The 19,275-nt window shown below is 45.8% G+C and overlaps 3 non-coding genes and 1 pseudogene across 3 annotated transcripts; all 4 read right to left on the bottom strand.

Annotated features, from left to right (window-relative positions):
• LOC138242516 (zinc finger protein 271-like) overlaps positions 1-19,275 on the bottom strand; it is a 681,240-nt pseudogene that overhangs the window by 416,936 nt on the left and 245,029 nt on the right.
• On the bottom strand, positions 4,641-4,714 carry trnan-guu (transfer RNA asparagine (anticodon GUU)). The gene has a single exon. It is a non-coding gene; the product is annotated as a tRNA-Asn (tRNA).
• Positions 15,441-15,512, bottom strand: trnat-ugu (transfer RNA threonine (anticodon UGU)). The gene has a single exon. It is a non-coding gene; the product is annotated as a tRNA-Thr (tRNA).
• trnak-uuu (transfer RNA lysine (anticodon UUU)) lies at positions 17,942-18,014 on the bottom strand. Its single transcript has one exon. It is a non-coding gene; the product is annotated as a tRNA-Lys (tRNA).

The following is a 19,275-nucleotide window of genomic DNA, read 5'->3' as shown; positions in this document are numbered from 1 at the left end:
TGGTGAGAACCTCTGTGTGGCTCTGTAAGAGGTCCGAGATGTGGCTTAAAAAATCGGCAGCATTTAATTCTCCGGGGTGTCTCCTGCGTGAGAACAAGGGCTTGTTAAAACCACCCGCAGTCAAACGCAGCTGTACAAAATCATTCGCCCCGATGTTTGGAGAAAGTTCATCCAATATTCTCTGGACTGCACCATGCACAGCGTCTATAGCCTGTACATACGAGGTTATTCTGTCGAGATTAACAAAACGAAATTCTTCATGGTGCTCTGTTGCTCTAAAATTATTATAAGACCTGTTATAACTACGTATACGGTCCAGGAAAACTAAGGGGTCTCTATTCGCCCCTGCACCGCTACCAACCTGATTCAGATCGTTCAGTACAACCGGTTCTCGGTTACCGACATCCTGTTCTGCTACAACAACCTCGGGCCTTAAGTTATTTTCTACCACGGCATTCTCATTGCGTGGTTCGGGCGGCCCTTGGGAAATCTGATGCCTCTCTCTGAATCTTTGACGACGCAACAAACATGCTTTTGCAAGTTTAATTCTTTTATTTATGTACAAACGCTTGCTGTTGGCAAGCGCTCGGTCTTTTAAACACTTTTTAGACCGCATGTTTAGTCATTTATCACCGGGGTTTTGCACCAATGAAGCATGAAATATCATCATCATGGTCTGAAATCCTGAGCTTAGAGCTGCATCTTCTGTAGAAATTATATCTAAGAGGTTAGCGGTGAAAACCTGGATCTGTTTTGGAAACAACGTCTGTACACCGGCTAAAACCGCTCTTAGATGCTCTAAAGCTCGTTTTTTGGCCACCTCATTACTGATCGCCGTTGATAGTGACTGTGTAATACCGCGCACTGAATCTAGCACATCACCCAACACTAAGTCTTTAGGGGCGTTATGATTTCTCTCCACAGGCTTGACACGTCTGGCTTTGGTCAGGGTCTTAACAGCCGTCTCCGATGCAGTCACCACCTTAGGGTCCGACGTTTCCGCCACATTTGTTTCGCCGCTCGTCGATACAGCGGCTGTGTGAAAAAAAAAGACTTTTTATTACCACGCCAATGCTCCACATCTCAAAATCAGAAAACTACACGGTGTTAAAAATAAAAGACTTTTCAACACAACAATCAATGAAATCTAAACTGTCAAAATCAGAAAACTACGATAACTATGATAAAAACGCCACACATGTGGCGCATCCTTACACACAGGGCTGCATGTGAATGGAACAAGCTGTGGTGGCGCTACTGGGTCAAGCGGCGTGGTTAACAGCCTATAGACCCGCACACAGACCAGTCGCTTTTAACTTTAAAAGCTAAGCAGTTTTAAAATAAGGTTTTTTAACACTCCCAAACAGAAAAAACACTGGGGGGTTCTACAGTGTGTATTCCAAAATACAGCGTCTTTTGCTCAGAACCTGTGGTAACACCATCCCGCTGATTACGCAGGCAAATTTTTTTGCCCTGCTAGATCAGATCGCCCAGTGTGGTTCGCATGGCTTTAGACACGGGGAGCGGAAGGGGTTTATGAATGCTTTTTCAGATGCCGCAAAGTTTCTCAGCAATGTTGGGGTGGTGGTTACGTGTACCGAACTAATTTTCCGCACCAACATTTAATTGTTGAATGCAAACAGGAGCCAGTAACGCGTGTGTGCTGCGTTGTTTCTGTGTTTGAAAACCCCCTGTTGAAATAAAGCGGTTCACATTTCACATGGTGTTTGTCCTGCGAATTCTTTCCGTGAGACTTTACGCAGTCAGTGTGTGTGTGTGTGCTTGCACCCCTGCTGCTTTTGAGACTCAGCTTGTGCAGCGTATAAGCAGCCTGGCCGGACAACCACTCGGCCACCCGGCCACGGCTAGCGCCGCTCACACCCCGGGATCTCGCGGCCCGCACCAGACTCCCTGCGCCGCCGTAACTACCCAATTTCCTAGGGTTATAATAGAGCGCACTCAACCCCACGGCAGACATGGTCCCCTTACAAACCAATACACACTTTCACACACCTAAAGCGAGGGATGCACTGCCTTGGGGCTTTGGGACCCTGAGGCTCCGGACCGACCGGCCGGGGGGGAGGCGGGAGTTCCAAAAACGACACACCATTGGCTTCTGAGGGGGTGGGACATGCACAAATAACAACACGCCATTGGCTGGCAAGGGGGTGGGACAGCCAACCACCGCAGACGACCATTGGCTGGAAAAGGGGGCGTGGTACCTGTCAAAAGTTTGACGAAAGGTGTCGCTTTATACTACTAACAGGTCTGTTTTGAGTCTCATGATGATTCTCTTCTGGATCTGAAAAAAAACAAGCAAATTTGTTTCCGTTGAATTTTTCAATTTGATCAGATTTTTTCAGGTGAATGCAGTCGATACATTCAAGTTTTTATATGATGACAGGACCTACACTTAGGGCTCAGTACTGATAACACTGCTGATATTGATAGAGTCGAAATAAGTGATGTATTGGCAGCTTTATCTGAGGCGAGAAGTCCTAGAACACCTACAAAAATGTTAGGATTCAGAGGAAGAAATATTTTTCTACCTCACCCAATCCTATTGCATTAACGAGGCTGAAGTTGGCTGCTTATTCGCCAGCTTCTTATTCGCGTTTTTTGTTCCACCTTAAATGCTGCTGCTGTGATGTTATGCCGCCTTTCGCCTGTAGATGGCTCTCTATAGTAATTTTTAAAAATACTAATCCGAGTTGATTACTGCACATATCCCCAGTAAAGGGGAATATGTAAGTAATGATTATCCAAATTGCATTTTTGTATGAAACACATTTCAGAAAATCGAAAACCAATTTTCAAAACTCACAATAACACAAACTGGCATGTTAGACAACAAGTAAATAAGACAAAGGCAAAACGTGAAGTCTCAAAATCTTGCATTTTGCAAGAAATGTTATTATAGCAGTTTACAATGGGACATTTAGAACATGGCATATGTGAATATATGGTTAACGGAGGATGAGCAAAGGGTGATGACACTTTCTGCTTATTGCTATGACCCTCCCTCCTGATTATAAAATCGTCTCACAATTCTGCCACTGAGGTGTGAGACACAATGTAACAGACTCTCAAAATCCTGAACTTCAGGAAATGTTGCTGTACCATTTTTAAAATATGACCCTCTGAATATGGCATGAGAGAATTCATAGGGAAAAGCTAATTGCTCTTTCTGTTGTATTGCGATGGCCCCTGTTTAGAAAAAAAACATCTCAGAATTCTGACACAAAGGTGTGAGACACAATGTAACAAATTATGAAAATCATGAAGTATAAGAAAATTTACTGTACCATTTTTTTAATATGACCCTCTGAACATGGCATGTGAGGATTTATAGTCAACAAAATAGCACCTTTTCTGCTGATTTACTTTTTCCCTCCTTCCTCGTTACCAAAACATCTTAGTATTCTGACACTATGGTAAGAGACACAAAATTACAAATCACAAATCCATGTGAGGATTTATAGTCAATAAAATAGCACCCCTTCTGCTGAATTACTTTTTCCCTCCTTCCTCGTTACCAAAACATCTTAGTATTCTGACACTAAGGTAAGAGAAGATTTGTAATTACAAAACTTCTCTGTTGCATTTCTGCGTTGTGACATTCTGAACATGGCATGTTAAAGTATATAGAAAACCTAGATCAGAACAGGTTAAATGTAATTCATAGTGATTTATATTTTTTTAATTCTTTCTAAATGAAAAAATGTTTTTCAGTGATTATGACACTTCGCTATTACATAAAATATGCTTCAATGCCAAAATAAATAATAATGAAAAAAATACCCACAGTGGACATTCATAGTTGCGATTATAGGAATGTTATATATCAGGTGAGTAGCTGTGTCAGCATGCGTAGGCTGCAAAGGAAAAAGTAAAGGATTATTCCATGCTGAAAAGAGAAGAAAGGAAACATAACATGTTGGCTGTGGAGCCTTCTTCAGGTGTGAGAAAGACAGGTCAGTAAGCAAAGATAATTTTCTTTATCTTTGCTTACTGCAGTTTATCTTTGATGACAACATCAAAGATGTTAGGAAGTTTTACAGCTAACAGCTCCACATCAACTTCCTTTTATAACTAACCTCATCAGATCCCTCAACTCCCAACTCTTCCAATTTCTCACTTCAGAGAAGGATAAAAAACTCAATCATCCTCTACAGAGAAAAACCATCAACACCCCTGCCACCTCCACCAATCCTAACCTTGTTTTTACTATACCCTCTGACCTTTCCCTTTCACCCCTTTGCATCCTCAGCTAACATATTTTAAAATTACAATAGACTGTATAGTATTTATGTTTAAAATTAAGGTAAATATGTCAAAATATCAAAATCCAACTGCACAGTGCTATCTTAACAATGCTTGTCAAGTCTCAAACAAACCTGCACAGTATTTTTAAAATATTTCAGCAGAGGATTCAACTGGAGTATAAATGAAGATTCGACGATAATTTGTTTTGGGTGAATATGGTTTTCTGGGGAGTTGCAATGTTGGGCATTATTGGACATTTCTCGGTGACCCTGACACGTGTTACACACTCGCATTTCCTGCAAATATTAAAATGGTTATGGTTTCGCTGAAAAATCCAATCGACTAAAGACAACGTTTACATCGCAAAAGAATCCCGTCCCTGGGTGGACTCGAACCACCAACCTTTCGGTTAACAGCCGAACGCGCTAACCGATTGCGCCACAGAGACTGGTGTGTTCTTTTCTCGAATCAGAGGTTTTCGGTTAAAACAAAATCTCTTACCGTTTATTTTGGTAATATATGGTAATATTTCTTCTGCACTGTTAACCAATAATTGAATTTCATTTTTTGCAAGCTGTGTGAATTTCATCAAAAACAAGTTTTCCAGAAAGGAAATGAACACATGCATTTAACGAAATCAAGCCCTTTGTGATTGCCCGAAATGGTACGTTCTGTACTACAAGATAGGAAGAAAGACACGGCTAGGATTTGAATCTCGGTTCTTTTGTTTAATAGAGAAGCACTTTAACCAACTAGGCTACGGTGACAGGACACCCATCACCTTTTACAGCCGCTTGGACACACCGCTCTGAGACATCTGCGTTCAGTAAGCGTTTAACCTGAGCTCAGAGCAAATTGCCTCTTTTACATAGCAGCCCCGACACTGAGAAACGAAGAGAACTGGCTTTTATCTGGCATTTCCATGTCCAATGCGTTTGACATCTCCCAAGGGCGACAGAGTTCTTTTGCCACACTATTTCTTCTTCTTTTTTATTTCTGTACGCTTTGATAAAAAACGAGAAATCATGCAAGGGAAAAATGTCTTTTTTTTCATAGAGAAAACGTGCACCAGGAAATGTTGTGTTGAGAAGAAATGATTTAACATGATACGTGACCTAATTTATCGGAGCAATTGCTCAACCAGCAAGGTCTGGAGAGGTTGGAGAGTCTGGTGGATGTGATAATTATACGGTGTTGTGAAAGAAAACAGTCTTTCTTTGAATTCTCAGTCAATCGGAATTTCAGTGTGAAACATAAACCCCTTGTCTGATTTAAAGAGATTATATTTTAAAACTCATAAAAAATCAGAAAACACATGTTTCTCACTTTGAAATTTTAGACGGAGCGGTGCATTACTAGTAGCGACGCTGAGCATCCTATGGGGGAATTCAGGTCATGTGAAATGCCAGCGGTTTAATAAACAACGCGTCTGGTTTCGGATCATAAGATTGTAGGTTTGACTTCTACCTGGCTCGTGTAAATTTTTTTCAAGCTCCTCAGTAATAATGTATATTATGTAATGAACCGCACCTGAAAGCAAACGTTGGGTCTGTTTCCTTTGTTTTCCAGCATGAAATAGCAAATCGTTACAAAAAGCACCTGCTAATGTCCAATAGCGGTTTTTTTTTTCAAATTACATTTTCAGGCTTCAGACACTTTTTAATAAAACAAAAGTGTCCGGAAACACATTAACTTTCAGGTTTGCTTGAACCTGTATTAAAAAAAGTTATCTGAAACTTCCGGGATTCCATTATCTGATGTAGCTGTCTCTAAAGTTGGACGTGATGTTAAGCAGATGTGAACTGTGCCTTTTCACTTAAAAAAAAAAACAATGTTCTTTTTTTCCCCTTCACTCCAATGCTGGAGACTGTAAGCCTGTGTGAGCTCCACACTGCGTGTCCTGTACTGCTCTATTTTGTTTAGATTATCTATGTGGTGTACAGATAGAACTCAACTGCATGGTGTGAATTCCGTGTTCAGGACCAGCAGAACCTGAAAAAGTAACAGCTGACCTCGACATGATTTGAACACACAGCCTCCTGATCTGGCGTCAGACACGCTACCATTGGGCCATGAAGTCACGGCTGTCTGTGCCTTTGAATTCCCCAAAGGAGACAAATGAGCTTCACAAAGAAAAATCTGTGAAGAGCGCAGCTCTTCCGAAGAGAGCCTTTTCTTCCCAGACCACATTTTATTCTTCCTGCGCAGCTCTTGTGTAGGTGTTGTTCTCAATTACAGATCCAGGAACACTGATTGTTTTTTCTATTTTTTTTAAATTAAGTACCCCATGGTGCAACGGTAGCACGTCTGACTCTAAATCCCCAAGTTCATTTTCAAAGTATATCGGAGTCAACTGATACTGATCAGGTTCTGCTGCTACTGAACCCGCAGTCTTCACCTTAAAGTTCAATTCCCCAAGCCTTTTGACCTTATATGCCCATCCCTTCTCGTCAAAACTCGTATTTTCACAGGGTACCCTTCAGAAATCGCAGTATAGAATGAAAAAACTCCAGTAGATCTCGGCCGCTGTTGGTGATTTTCCTTTTAAAATAAATGAATCTCTGGAAATTTTACGGAGTGTATCACTTTCACTGAGACCGAGAAGTATTAAGCTGTACATGCGTCTTTGTGGCTCAGTTGTTAACAAAAAGGGTGGTGGTTTGAGCCCCTCCAGGGACGCTATGAGCCTTTTAATGTACACACCCTCCTCACTTCATTTCTCCACGGCCGGTCTTGTATCGCTAACAAATACAGAGCCCGTAGGAGGCAGTAAGCTCGCATATTTTTTTTCTTATAAAATATACTTTATTCCGAAAAAAACACATCTCAAAAAGAAAACATCTCACACATGTCCATTCTGCCCCACACCGCCTTGGCGAAGGGGCAGCTCCAGAACACGTGCTCCTGAGTCTCCTCGACGAAACACGTGTCCCGGGGGCAATGCGGGTTCCTGGTAAGCGAGTGTCTGTAGAGGACCTCTCTGGTAGCCAGTCTCTTGTGTACGGCCATCCAGTTGAGGTCCTTCAGTTCGTTGTCCAGTTCTTTAGGCTGCGTCCTTTCCCAGACTTGTCTGGGAACTTGCAGCCTTTCATCGGCGACCAGATGCCCCCTCACCTCTTTGTACAGAGCTCTGTGGTTGGTGCAGAGCTCTGGCTGTCTCGTGGCCTCGTACCTCCTGCTCCACTTGACAGCGTGGGTGTAGAACTTTGGTCGCCTCTCTGCCTTGGGCCCAGTGTTTGACCACTGGACCAAGTGCCTCATCGGGATGGAGAGCCACAGCCTGACAAAGTACTGGTACTTGTGGCCGATGGGCTCCCGCAGCGCCCGACAGAGGTTGCAGTAAAAGATGCAGTCGAGTTTCAGGGGGAAATGTGGGACATCTCGACCCCCTTCCTTGACCGGCTGACACATCCGGTTTCTCGTGATGTACTCGTACCTGCCGCCCCAGACGAAGTCGAAGATCATCCCTTGCAGCGCTCGTCTGAGTCTATCCGGCAGCGGGTACACCACCGCCAGGTAAACCAAAGCCGGCAGGATGTCTGCTTTCAACACCATCACTTTCCCTGTGTAGGACAGCGACCGCGTTTTCCACAGACCCAGCTTCGCGTTCACCTTGGCGATCCTCTCGGTCCAGTTGTTGGTCTCGTTGTCCCGGCTCTGGAAGGAAACCCCCAGTATTCTGAGGGGCTCCGTGCAGAGCTCGAGACCCTCCGGCGCCATCGTCCTGTGCTTCCAGGGCCCGAAGAACTTCAGTTTGCTCTTTCGGCGGTAGAGCTTCGACACCGAGGCTCTGGAGTATTGCTCAATGACCTGCAGGGCCCTCCTCAACCCCCTGTCTGACCTCAGGAACAGCGTTGTGTCGTCGGCGTACTGGGAGATCTTCAGGGTTTCCCCCGCGCCTCCCGGTATCTCCAGGCCGTCGATGATGGGGTCCCGTTTCACCGCCTCTGCTAAGGGCTCTGTGAAGAGAACATAGAGAAGGGGTGAAAGGGGGCAGCCCTGTCGTACTCTGGATTCCTGGGGAATGAAATCCCCCAGGATTCCGTTCACGTTCACTCTGCTGCCCACGTCAGAGTACAGAATCTGAATCCAGCGGCTGAAACTCTCTCCGAAACCGAAGCGTTCCAGCACCCTGAACAGATAGCTGTGGTTCACTCTGTCGAAGGCTTTCTCCTGGTCCAGGCTGACCACCATCATGGGCACGTTCCGGTCCTCGGCCCAGGCGATGGCGTCTCTGGTCAGCTGGAGGTTCCAGCTGACGGATTGCCCCTCCACACGTCTGGTCGCTGTGGATGATGTGGGGGAGGGTGGTTCTCAGTCTGCCGGTCAGGAGCTTGGACAGGATCTTTACGTCCACGCAGAGCATCGTGATCGGCCTCCAGTTTTTGAGGTCGGCGGCGTCTCCTCCCTTGAAGAGCAGGGAGATGACGCCCTCCCTCATGGTGTCTCCGAGTTTCCCCCGGCGGAAGATCTCCTGCACCACTTCCACCAGATCTGCCGCCAGGGTGTCCCAGAAGCAGGTGTAGAATTCCTTGGGGAGTCCGTCCGGCCCCGGCACCTTGCCATTCTCCATGGACAAGCACGCCGCCTTCAGCTCCTCGGCCGTTATCGGACCCTCCAAGTCCTCCCTCACCTCCTCCGGTACTCGTGCCTTCAGCCCCTCCAGAAAAGCATCGCCTGCCTCCACCTCCGTCTGCTTTTCTGAAAAGAGCTCCGTGTAGAAAGCGGTGGCCGCTTCTACTTTGTCGCTCTCGTCCAGCACTTCCTCTCCATCTCCCCGTCTCAGGCTGTGGATCACCCTCTTTTTCTGGGCTCCCCGGACCTGGTTGAAGAAATAGGAGGAACAGGTTTCATTATTTTCATAATGCTCACTTTGTGCCTTGACCAGGAAAGCCTTGGCTTTCTCGGTGTGCAGTTTGCGGAGCCTCTCCTTCAGGTCCCGTGCCCGGGCTGAATTGAAGGCTCCTCCCCCGTTAGCCGAGCTGTACTCCTCCTCGAGTTGCCTCTGGAGACGTGCAGCTTCCTTCCTCTCCCTGGCCGCCTTCCGTCTGCAGTACATCTGCGCCAGGGTTCGGGTCCCGTCCTTCACCGACTCCCACCATTCCACCACGGAGCTGTAGCCGTCTCTCAGATCAACCCAGCTCACGTAGTCTTTCCGGAACAGTGCCCTGAAGTCGTCTTCCTCCAGTATCTCCCAGTTCAGCTTCCAGTACCCACGACCGAATGCCGGCAGGCTGGTGTTAGCCACCACCGTCAAGCGACCGTGGTCGGAATACCACGCCGGGGACACCGTCGCCGATTCCAGGGAGCAGGTCGTGTGCAGGAAGATGTAGTCCAGGCGGCTGCACACTCCCCGGGAGTTTTTCCAGGTCGTTCCGGCGTCGTTAGGGCGGCACCGTCTGAAGCCGTCTACCAGGGAGAACTGCTTGAGTAGCGACTCCAGCTCTGCCGAGCTAGCGTCGCTCCCCTTCTCCCGGTCGACGTTGAAGTCCCCGCCGAGCACCATCTGTCTGTTGGTGGTGCAGCAGCTGGCCAGGTCAGCAAACACTTCCTTCAGGATAGAGGGTTCTGTTGGAGCATAGACGTTAATTGCTCTCAACTTCTGCCCCCTCCAGTCGATGTCTGCGACCAGGATCTGGCCCTGCACCACCGAGAAGGAGGAAACCAGCGTCATCTCTGGGTTTCCGAGGAGAATTCCCACTCCGGAAGAGTGGACCCCTCCTACGCTCCAGCATGATTCTCCCTTCGTCCATTCCCTGGTGAATGTCAGCTTGTCGCTTTCATCCTTCAGGTGGACCTCCTGTAAGAAACAAACTGAGAAAGACTTTGAGGCCAGATCATGAAAGACTCCCCGTCTTTTCACGGGGTCTCTCAGCCCTCTCACGTTAGTTGTTAGGAAGGTTAGTTTCACAGTCATGGTTAAACTAGTGAAAGTTAAACCTCCTCTCTGTACTTACAGTTGAAACTTGGGAGTCTACATCTGGGCACTGTTTAGCCTAGATGTAACTCCTCTCGTTCGGGTCCTGGGGGGAATATGCTGGGCTCCCTCCAGGTTTCGCTGGGGACTGAAATGTAAACATGCTGGACAGGTCCAGCCCTACCATCAGTCCGGGCTCCAGGCCGGCTTCGAAATAATCCTCGTCGTCCTCGAGGATACTCTCCGCCACCGCTTCGGGAAGGCTCCTTTCTTCCCTTTCTCCGGGAGTTTCGGGGGCCTCAAGTTTCTCCTGGGCCTCGGGGGAAGGGGGCTCCAATTTCTGGGCTGCCTCTTCCTGTTGTTCCTGGGCCTCGGGGGAGGGGGTTCCAACTTCCTGGGCTGCCTCCTCCTTTTGTCCGTGGGACTCGGGGGAGGGGGGTTCCGTTTCCTGGGGAGCCTCCTCCGGTTGTTCCTGGGCCTCGAGGGAAGAAAGTTCCGTTTCCTCTAGGACGAGGAAACGGTTTTCCCTTACCACTCTTTTTTTCTGTCCTTCCGAAAGTGGGTCCACCCTGGGTCTCTTCTCCCGCTATCGCTTTCCTTTTTTGCTGGGAGTTATCCAGGACCCTTACTCCGGTCGGCCGTCTTGTCCCTCTTCCTGGCGGCCATCTTGTGGCACCGATGCGGCTGGGGGTGTGGCCTCGGCAGTTTCGGTTCTCAGCGGGGGAGGTGCGGGTTCTTTGTTCTCAGCCCTCTCCCTTTGTCTGGAGACCGGTTTCTGCCTGCCGGCTTCCACCACCTGCGCAAACGAAGGTTTGCTTACCTTACATTGGCTAAGGAGGTGTCCCTCGGCGCCGCATCTGTCGCACTTTTTGGCTGCCCGGCAGGTTTTTGCCAGGTGCCCGTCCTCATTGCAGTTGTGACATCTGACGATGTCACATGTGTTTGTCTTGTGGCCGGACTGTCTGCACTTGCTGCAAAAATCCGGCATCTTGGGGTAGTAGAGGTAGCCCCTGTCGGCTCCGATGTTGAAGCGAGCCGGGGGGTGCTGGAAACCGTCAACGCACTCTGGGTCCTCCTTCAGGAGGACTCGGTACTGGCGTTTGCCGTACCAGACGCCTTTGTCCCTGATCTCTGTCGGTTTTCCCACCACGGTTACATACCTCCCTAGGTACGCTGTTACCCGTTCCGCTGGTACGTAGGGATTGTATGTGCAAACCGTGATGGTCCTCTGATTCGTCTTCCTCATCGGCTCCGGCCTGTAATCAGAGAAACCAGGGTGCTTACCTTTCTCCCTGATCAGTCTCGTTGCCTTTTCGTACGATGCATCCGTAGCCATGTAGGCCTCCATGTATCTCTCTGCCTTGTTGTCCTGGAGGCAGTAGAGATCTCCGGCCACCAACTGCAAGATCCCTCGCAGGAAGGTCATAAAGAAGGCCTTTGCAGTCGGCATCGGCTCCGTCTTCTTTGTCCAGTGGAACCGGATCAATGTCCTCTTGTCTGCCATCTCTGAGGGAGAAAAAAAAAAAGGAGGGAAAGAGAGAGAGCAAAGGGAGCAGCGAGGGAGCCCTGGCCTTTGTCCTTGTGGGCAAAGCCCAGCTAGGTGCAGGCGCAGGAGGAGAGAGAGAGAGAGGAGAGCGGAAAGTGCTTCCGGGTCTCAAGGAAGAAAGCAAGCACCGCGGGCAGGCCACGTGTACCTGCTCCCAGCCAAGAGGCCAAGGAGGCAGAGAGAGAGAGAGCGAGAGAGAGAGGGAGCGGATAGCGCTTCCGAGCCTCGAGGTGGAAAGCAAGCACCGCGGGCAGGCCACGTGTACCTGCTCCCAGCCAAGAGGCCAAGGAGGCAGAGAGAGAGAGAGCGAGAGAGAGAGGGAGCGGATAGCGCTTCCGAGCCTCGAGGTGGAAAGCAAGCACCGCGGGCAGGCCACGTGTACCTACTCCCAGCCAAGAGGCCAAGGAGGCAGAGAGAGAGGCAGAGAGAGAGGGAGAGAGAGAGAGCGAGAGAGAGAGGGAGCGGATAGCGCTTCCGAGTCTCGAGGAAGAAAGCAAGCACCGCGGGCAGGCCACGTGTACCCACTTCCAGCCAAGAGGCCAAGGAGGCGGAGCAAGAGAAAGGGGGAGGGGAGAGGAGAGGAGAGAGCAGAGAGAGAGAACGTTGATGCCGGATTCCACCCAGCTCAGCTGCTGCTTGGCCTTAACCCCCTAGGCTCAACGTAGAGCAATACCAGCTCAAGCACTCTTCAGAATCTTCGATCGCCTTCTAGACCTTTGGAAAGACAAGAACTGCGGGCATGCCACTTGAACTTGATCTTAGCCAAAAGGCCGAGAAGGCATAGGTTTCTTTACGGCATTCCTGAACTCTTTGCACTAATGAGCCCGGGCCTTTTTCCCGTCTCGCCGCTACGCATATGGGTCTTTTTCCGCTCTCCTACTCCCCATGGCTAGTCCCTTTGGACGTCCGTGACGGGTGCCCCTTTGGAATAGTTTTCAGAAAATGTGAGAAAAGGAAAGTTATGTACAGTAAGCTCTCACACACAGCTCTCAAACACAGCATTAGAGATTGGAATCTGATTGTAAAAAAAAACTGCCCGTCTCCCTGGCATTTAACGTTGCTGTTGTTTTTATTTTACATATTGTTAGCATTTTAATGAATTGTTAAAAGATTTATACACAAATCGCTAAATACAAAACGAAAAAAACCCAACTGTATGCAATTGACCATTCATATTCCTGAATTTTAAATCCCTGTGTTTATCTGTGTCCAAGTGCCTGGTGCAGCTATTTTGAAAGCATACCTCAAGGAGGACTTTACACGCAGTCTGGAGTATTTAGCTTGTACTGTGTGCCCTGTTTGCCTTTGTAAGCATTTGTTTAAAAAATAAGTTCACAATACGATAAAAACAGAGAAAGCACAAACTTAATAATATAACGATTCAAAATCAAAACCAAATCATATGAAGAAAAAGAGTCAATTTCCGCCTGCACTGATATCCTTTCAAATGTTTTAGAAGAACTCTTGACGTTAATAGAGTAGAAGCCTGCATTTCTTCTACTAAACGAGACTATGGGGAGTGAGTATTTTGATGTCGAACTGGGATTTAAATAAAGAGGAACACTACACTACATTGGGCTACGCGTGTGACAAAACGTTTATTTTAGACCTCTCGATAGCTCAGTTGCTAGCTCTTAAAACTGTAGAAAAAACAGCGAGTATGTCTTATGTCCCTGGTCTGAATCCAGTTTGAAGGATGGTGTTTTCTTGTTCCTTAATCAAAAAGTGAAAATTGCGAATTTGTCTTTCACTTTGACGTTCACCCGAAAGCTCAGTATACAAAGAAGTAGAGGCTCCTGTTCTGAATAATTCCGCTCTGAGACACCTGCGTTAAGTTAGCGCTGAGTCGGCTGGCTGAGCATGTTGCCTCCTTTACATTCAATAGGAGCCCCGACACTAAGAGAAACGTACAGAAATGGGTTTTATCGGGAACTTTTCATGTCCAATGCACTTGACATCTCCCACGGGCGACAAAGTTCATTTAGGACACCTTTCTTTCTTTCTTCTTTCAGCAGGAGTACAATAATGGCAACAACATGTTTGGAGTTCGGCATTTCATTTAGTCTGCGGAAACATCGTATCGGAATGAACTACCTGAGATAAAAGAGTAATTGCGGCTTCAGATCGTTTTTACAGAGCATTGCGTTGTTCTGTTCATGCTGACTACACGCTTTAGATATGTCATTTACTGCAAGCGTTGCTTTTCCAGGTTTTTCTGAAATTCCTCGCATTTGAGCCAGCACTAAAATATTTCATTCCCGTCGCTGAATACATCGTGGAAACGGTATTTGCAGCGGAATGCTGTCACACATGAAACCTTTTTGTTATTCGGTTCTGAAGTTTGAAAATGAAAATAAAACGGGGGTCACCTCATAGGCTTGAAAGAAGTCCAAGCAGCATAAAAACCCATGAATTCTCACAAATTGCATTGTGCTGCAACTTTCTTCTGCTGCTGTTATAAATCAGCCTTAAACATTTGAATGCATACCTTACTGCTGCTAATCACATTCACATGTTTATGAAGCTTTTTTCTGTCCGTTATGTTTTTGCTAAGCAGTTTCTCCGTTTTCCTCGTACTGTGATTGTCAGCGAGCACAACAAGACTGAAACAGTGTAAAAGCAGGCAAAAAAGACAGGGTAAAACGCCTGACTGTCGGGAGTGGGATTTGAACCCCTGCCTCTATTTGGAGAGTGAAACACAAAGCTTAAAAGACACGAAGCTGTGAATTTGCTGTTTTAAACCGCTCGACTATCCTGAAAAAATGTGTGCTGATTGCACCAGTCGCATCCAATTTTCTGTAACTTTAGGATGATTGATACGACTGGACAAACACAATTTGTGGCGTTTAGCATGACATGGAAAACGGTACCAGAGCATTCGGGTCCGGACTACCAGACTCAGAAACAGTTTTTACCCCGCACTATCAAACTATTAAACTCCCAGCCTCTCTCACTCTCTCCTCACCTCTCACCTATGATCTGAACCTCACGGTGCCTTCTTTCTTACCAAAAAACCCAAACACACATTGAAAATCTACCTCTACCATACATGTCAAAAGCTCACTCCCCATCATTTCTATCCCTTTATTTCATTCTTTTGATGCATGTTTTTGCATATAACCTGTTACCTTTTTGTTGTTTTGCACGCTGCCTGTTGTTTTTTGCACATCGGCTGTTGTCTCTGTCTTTCTTTTGTTATACAATTGTATTGTTGTTGTGTTTTCTTCTTTGTACTACTTATGTCCGAGAGCTTGCTAAATAGCATTTCGTTATACCATATACCTGTGTATGAGTATAATGACAATAAACTTGAACTTGAACTTTAAACTTGAACTTGAACTTGACATAGTCTTGCAGGCAGTATATTATTTTATCGTTTACTCGTTTAAAAAAACACGGTCTTCTCGTTTCTAAGTCAGATTTTTAGTGCTTTCGAACGTTCCTTCCAACCTGGACTGACAGCTCACCCGATCTGTATGTGATCAGACCATGGAGTCGGGGGCTGTACAAAGCGCACGTTCCTTCCCAATGCTGAGGCGATCATTCAGAAGATGGGTGTGAAGAGAAACAAGCTTTGTCGACTAAAAAACAAGGCAGGATATGCAAGAATACTAATCACTGGCGACAGTTATGTTCTCTTACTATTGAGATCCCTACATTGTGAGTTTTTTTAAAACTTTGAAACTAAAGGAAAGCGGTGACAAATGAAACAGGCACGGGTGGGGTTTGAACCCACACTCTTCGGTTTACAAGACCGACGCCTTACCACTTGGCCACCACGCCTACTTGTAAGCATGGGAATAAGGTTGTTCAAATTATTTTTTTCTGAATCTGGTTTACATCGCCAAATGTAAACCGGAGGCAGCAACAACAATAAAAGGGATACTTGTCCTTAAACTCGGACGTGATGTTCTGCAGACATGTGCACAATGTCCTGTTTTCTTGCAGTGTAGACATTTTGCTGTTCACGCTCCGCATTCATCTGCTTTGTGCGTTGTTAGTCCGCACCTGTAACATGTAATGTCAGCCGTCCCCTGTTCTTCTATTTCTCTAGCATGACTGTGTCCTGCTGCTCGGCTTTTGATTGTAAATTTTGAGCGAGCGCCCCGTTCAGTGTCACTTTGTCACTGTGGTCAGAAAGCATTCTTGATTCTGCTTGAGCTGCTTCATGAATTCTAGCGACTGTAAGAGCTCTTTCTAGTGTCAGCCCTTCCTCCTGCAGCAATTTATAGTCTCTTATGTGCACATTTTTCCACAAGTTGATCTCTTAACATGTCAGTTTCCAATACTCCAAAGTCACAAGATTTAGCCAGTTCTCTTAGTGCAGTCACAAAAGCATCAACAGATTCGTCCTGAGACTAAGTTCTCTGCCTAAATTTATGCCGTTCTAAAACCACTTTTCTCCGCGGTGTAAAGGAAGCGTCTAAGACAGCTACAGTCTTTTTCTCCAGGGAGGTTGGCAACAATCCGCTGCACGGGAGCCCCGATACAGTGCAGTAATGTAGCACGTCTCACAGCATCCTGAGCTTCTGTAGATCCACTGGCTATTTAAAAAAAATCTGTACGACTCCATCCATATCTTGTATTCCGTATACAAATCCGGAGCTCCGAGGTTCAGTGGAAGCGGTAGAAAAAGCTGGGCATAAGCAAAGCTTCTCGGCGCGGCTGCCATATCTTCCATGGCGCTAGCTAAACGAAAAGTCCTAAAATTCAAAAGTTCGTTTCTACCAGCAAGAGAACTAAAATCTGCAGTGTTCTGCCCGCTTTGAGTCCGTCAAGCACTCATCTCTCGTTGCAATAAATGTTTTGTATCTTAATAAAAATACGTTTTTATATTATTTTAACTATTTTGTTAACTACACAGATCATGCCCTTACACCATATATTCCCGCCTTCTACTCTCTCGTTCTGTTGTCTCGCGATATCTACTCACTATACTACATTTAGCATGACTTCTTGTTGCAGTTGAGCTCAAAACTGGAGATGATCTCCATATTCTACCGCTGTAACAAGTCCGAAACATAGGACACAGTACACACTTTTTAAGTGAAGTCAGGTTGTTAAAAAACTAAACCAGCGACCTGTCACAGAAACGTACCCCAGTCTCCCGCGCAACAAGCGGGGGTACTCAGCACTATACTAACGAGGAGCGCTTGTCTGCAGCTGAGCGTCAGCTCTGTTTACTGTCAGCAGTCATTGCCTCATTTCCAAAGACTTTTTCACCTGCTCTCAGCTTTTCAAGAAAGTCATAAACGCTCAAGAAGTAATTCATGTCAGTTGGAAGTCTGTTTCTGTTGTCTCAGCTCTTGATAAAGAAAAGCCGTGCGTGGGAGATTCCCTCTCTGAAGAAGTTTGCCGTCACCCTGCGAGGGAGAAGAGCCATCAATCACCGAGGCAACCAGTGAGACAGTTAACATTAAACACGTGAAATGCGAGATGTTGTGATTTTTTTCCCGCTTAAGGCTTCTATCGTTTCTACTCTAACGAGAAAGACCTCTTTATTAGAAGTGAGATTTTAACAAACGTCTCCAGGGTTAACTGCGGCCTGAACGCAACGCCTAAGACCACCAGCCATCTTGCCTGTGGTACTTAGAGCAGCGCTCAATAAAAATGATCAGAACCCGAAAGCGCTTCTTATGCAGATCAGTATATTCCGATTCCACTGGTTCTGTAGAAGAAATAAGAAAAGCCGAACTCAAAGCACTGTGTTGCCATTACGGGTACTCTGCAGCTGCTTTAAGATCTACTCACACCGTGTTGTCATTAAGGCTACCTAGTTAAAAAAAAAACTTATCGTCACCTTTTTGAACGTGATTATTAGACACCCGTTAAATCTCCACCGAGGTTTCTTGAGAGATCTTCAGTGAGCGAGTATTAAAAAACTACTTCGCTTCCAACCTCTGCTGTCACTGTAAACTCGGACGTGATGTTCTGCAGCTGTGCAGTGTGCCTTTCCTCTTGTCGTATTCAAGAGTACTCACTGTGTGAGCTCCTCACTGCGTGTTCCGTACTCTACTGTGATTTAATTTAGATGATTACGTGGAGTAGAGTGACAAGATCTACTTGAACATTTTCGGTTTGTGAAATGAAACACTAAATACACTACTGTAAATACAAGTAATGGACATTTAAAATAACCAAGTACAGCTAGAAGAGTGAAAGATAAAAGACTATTAAGAACGACATTCACAATAGACTTAGAACAGCACAACTGCCCGAACAGGGACTTGAACCCTGGACCCTCAAATTAAAAGTCTGATGCTCTACCGACTGAGCTATCCGGGCTCTGAAAGAAAATAGACACTGTCGGGAGCCTCGCAAGTCACGTGTCTCTTGTGCTGAAGAGCAGTCATACCTGACCCGTCTGGAATGACCACTGACAGACTTTATCATGAAGCGACAGCACCACTCCCAGTAGAATGAGTGAAAAATACAGCATGACATGGGTAGTTAAGGGGCTCCCACAATCCATCTTTCCTCACATTACTGATTTTTTTCAATAGCATTTTGACTTTTTTTCACATTCAGATTTTTTTCTCATTTAATAAAATCTTTTAATCAACAACATTAAAAAGAAAACAAATGGAACATTTTTTGGAACAATAATTAAAAAAAAAACTTTCAATGCCTTGGTTGTATACGTGTGCACACCCTTTATAAAGGGAGTTGCAACAGTGCTGAAATTTAAAGAGCATTTCTGTAGAGAAAACAGCATTTTTTCTGCCTTGATGTTAAGCTTAGGGAGCCTGTCTTTTAGAAATTCTATTTCTTAACACCTTGCACAGCCTCCCGACAGACTAACGAATATTTTTTGTAGAAATTGGCTCACACACCGGAAGACACTAACGTTTATTTACATTAGAGTATGTAAAACTCAGGCTTTAACAGATGTTCATGATGTTTCACACGGGGTGTTACCTGTTGTAGTGTTTCAAAAGATGTGTTAGCGGACCACAAATTATCTTGAAAAGATTTGGGTTTGTACTGGAGGATTCAAACCCGACTCAATTATTTGGAAGGCGCTTGTACCACCAACGCACTTCCGAGAAGCACCTGCAAATTATCACAATCCTCTCTCTCACCAACAAAGTTATAGAGACACATACGTCCAATGAAAACTAATTTTATTCACTCAAGGCTCCACTCTTTTGTTGTGATGTCATTTTAATTGATATTAGCTTTGATAAGGTGTCGTTTTTGCCTCTTAAAGTCTGCTCCTTTCTTCCTGGTATAGAAATAACATGTTCCATCTTTGTTTAAAAACACCACTAAAAGTAAATTATTCAGCTCTAACGCCTGTGTGCATTGACAAGACACGATCCTGCCTGTTACCATTCCTGTGGTTGGGGCGTTGTTTCACCCTTTTATGTTCTTCTACAATATTTGCAGACAGGGCTTTATCACTCGAGTTGTACAGAACAAGTGTGCATCGGCCCATGAAAATAATCAGTAGTGCTGTTTTTCTATGCATAGTTTAATCAAGAGCACTTAAAAGATGCAAAAAGCTTTCAAATAAAACAGAATTGAAAGACAGTCGAGCAAGGAG

The sequence above is a fragment of the Lepisosteus oculatus genome, chromosome 14 (assembly GCF_040954835.1).
Source record: "Lepisosteus oculatus isolate fLepOcu1 chromosome 14, fLepOcu1.hap2, whole genome shotgun sequence".
Classification (NCBI taxonomy): domain Eukaryota; kingdom Metazoa; phylum Chordata; class Actinopteri; order Semionotiformes; family Lepisosteidae; genus Lepisosteus; species Lepisosteus oculatus.
This window is presented reverse-complemented; position numbering and strand designations above follow the sequence as displayed.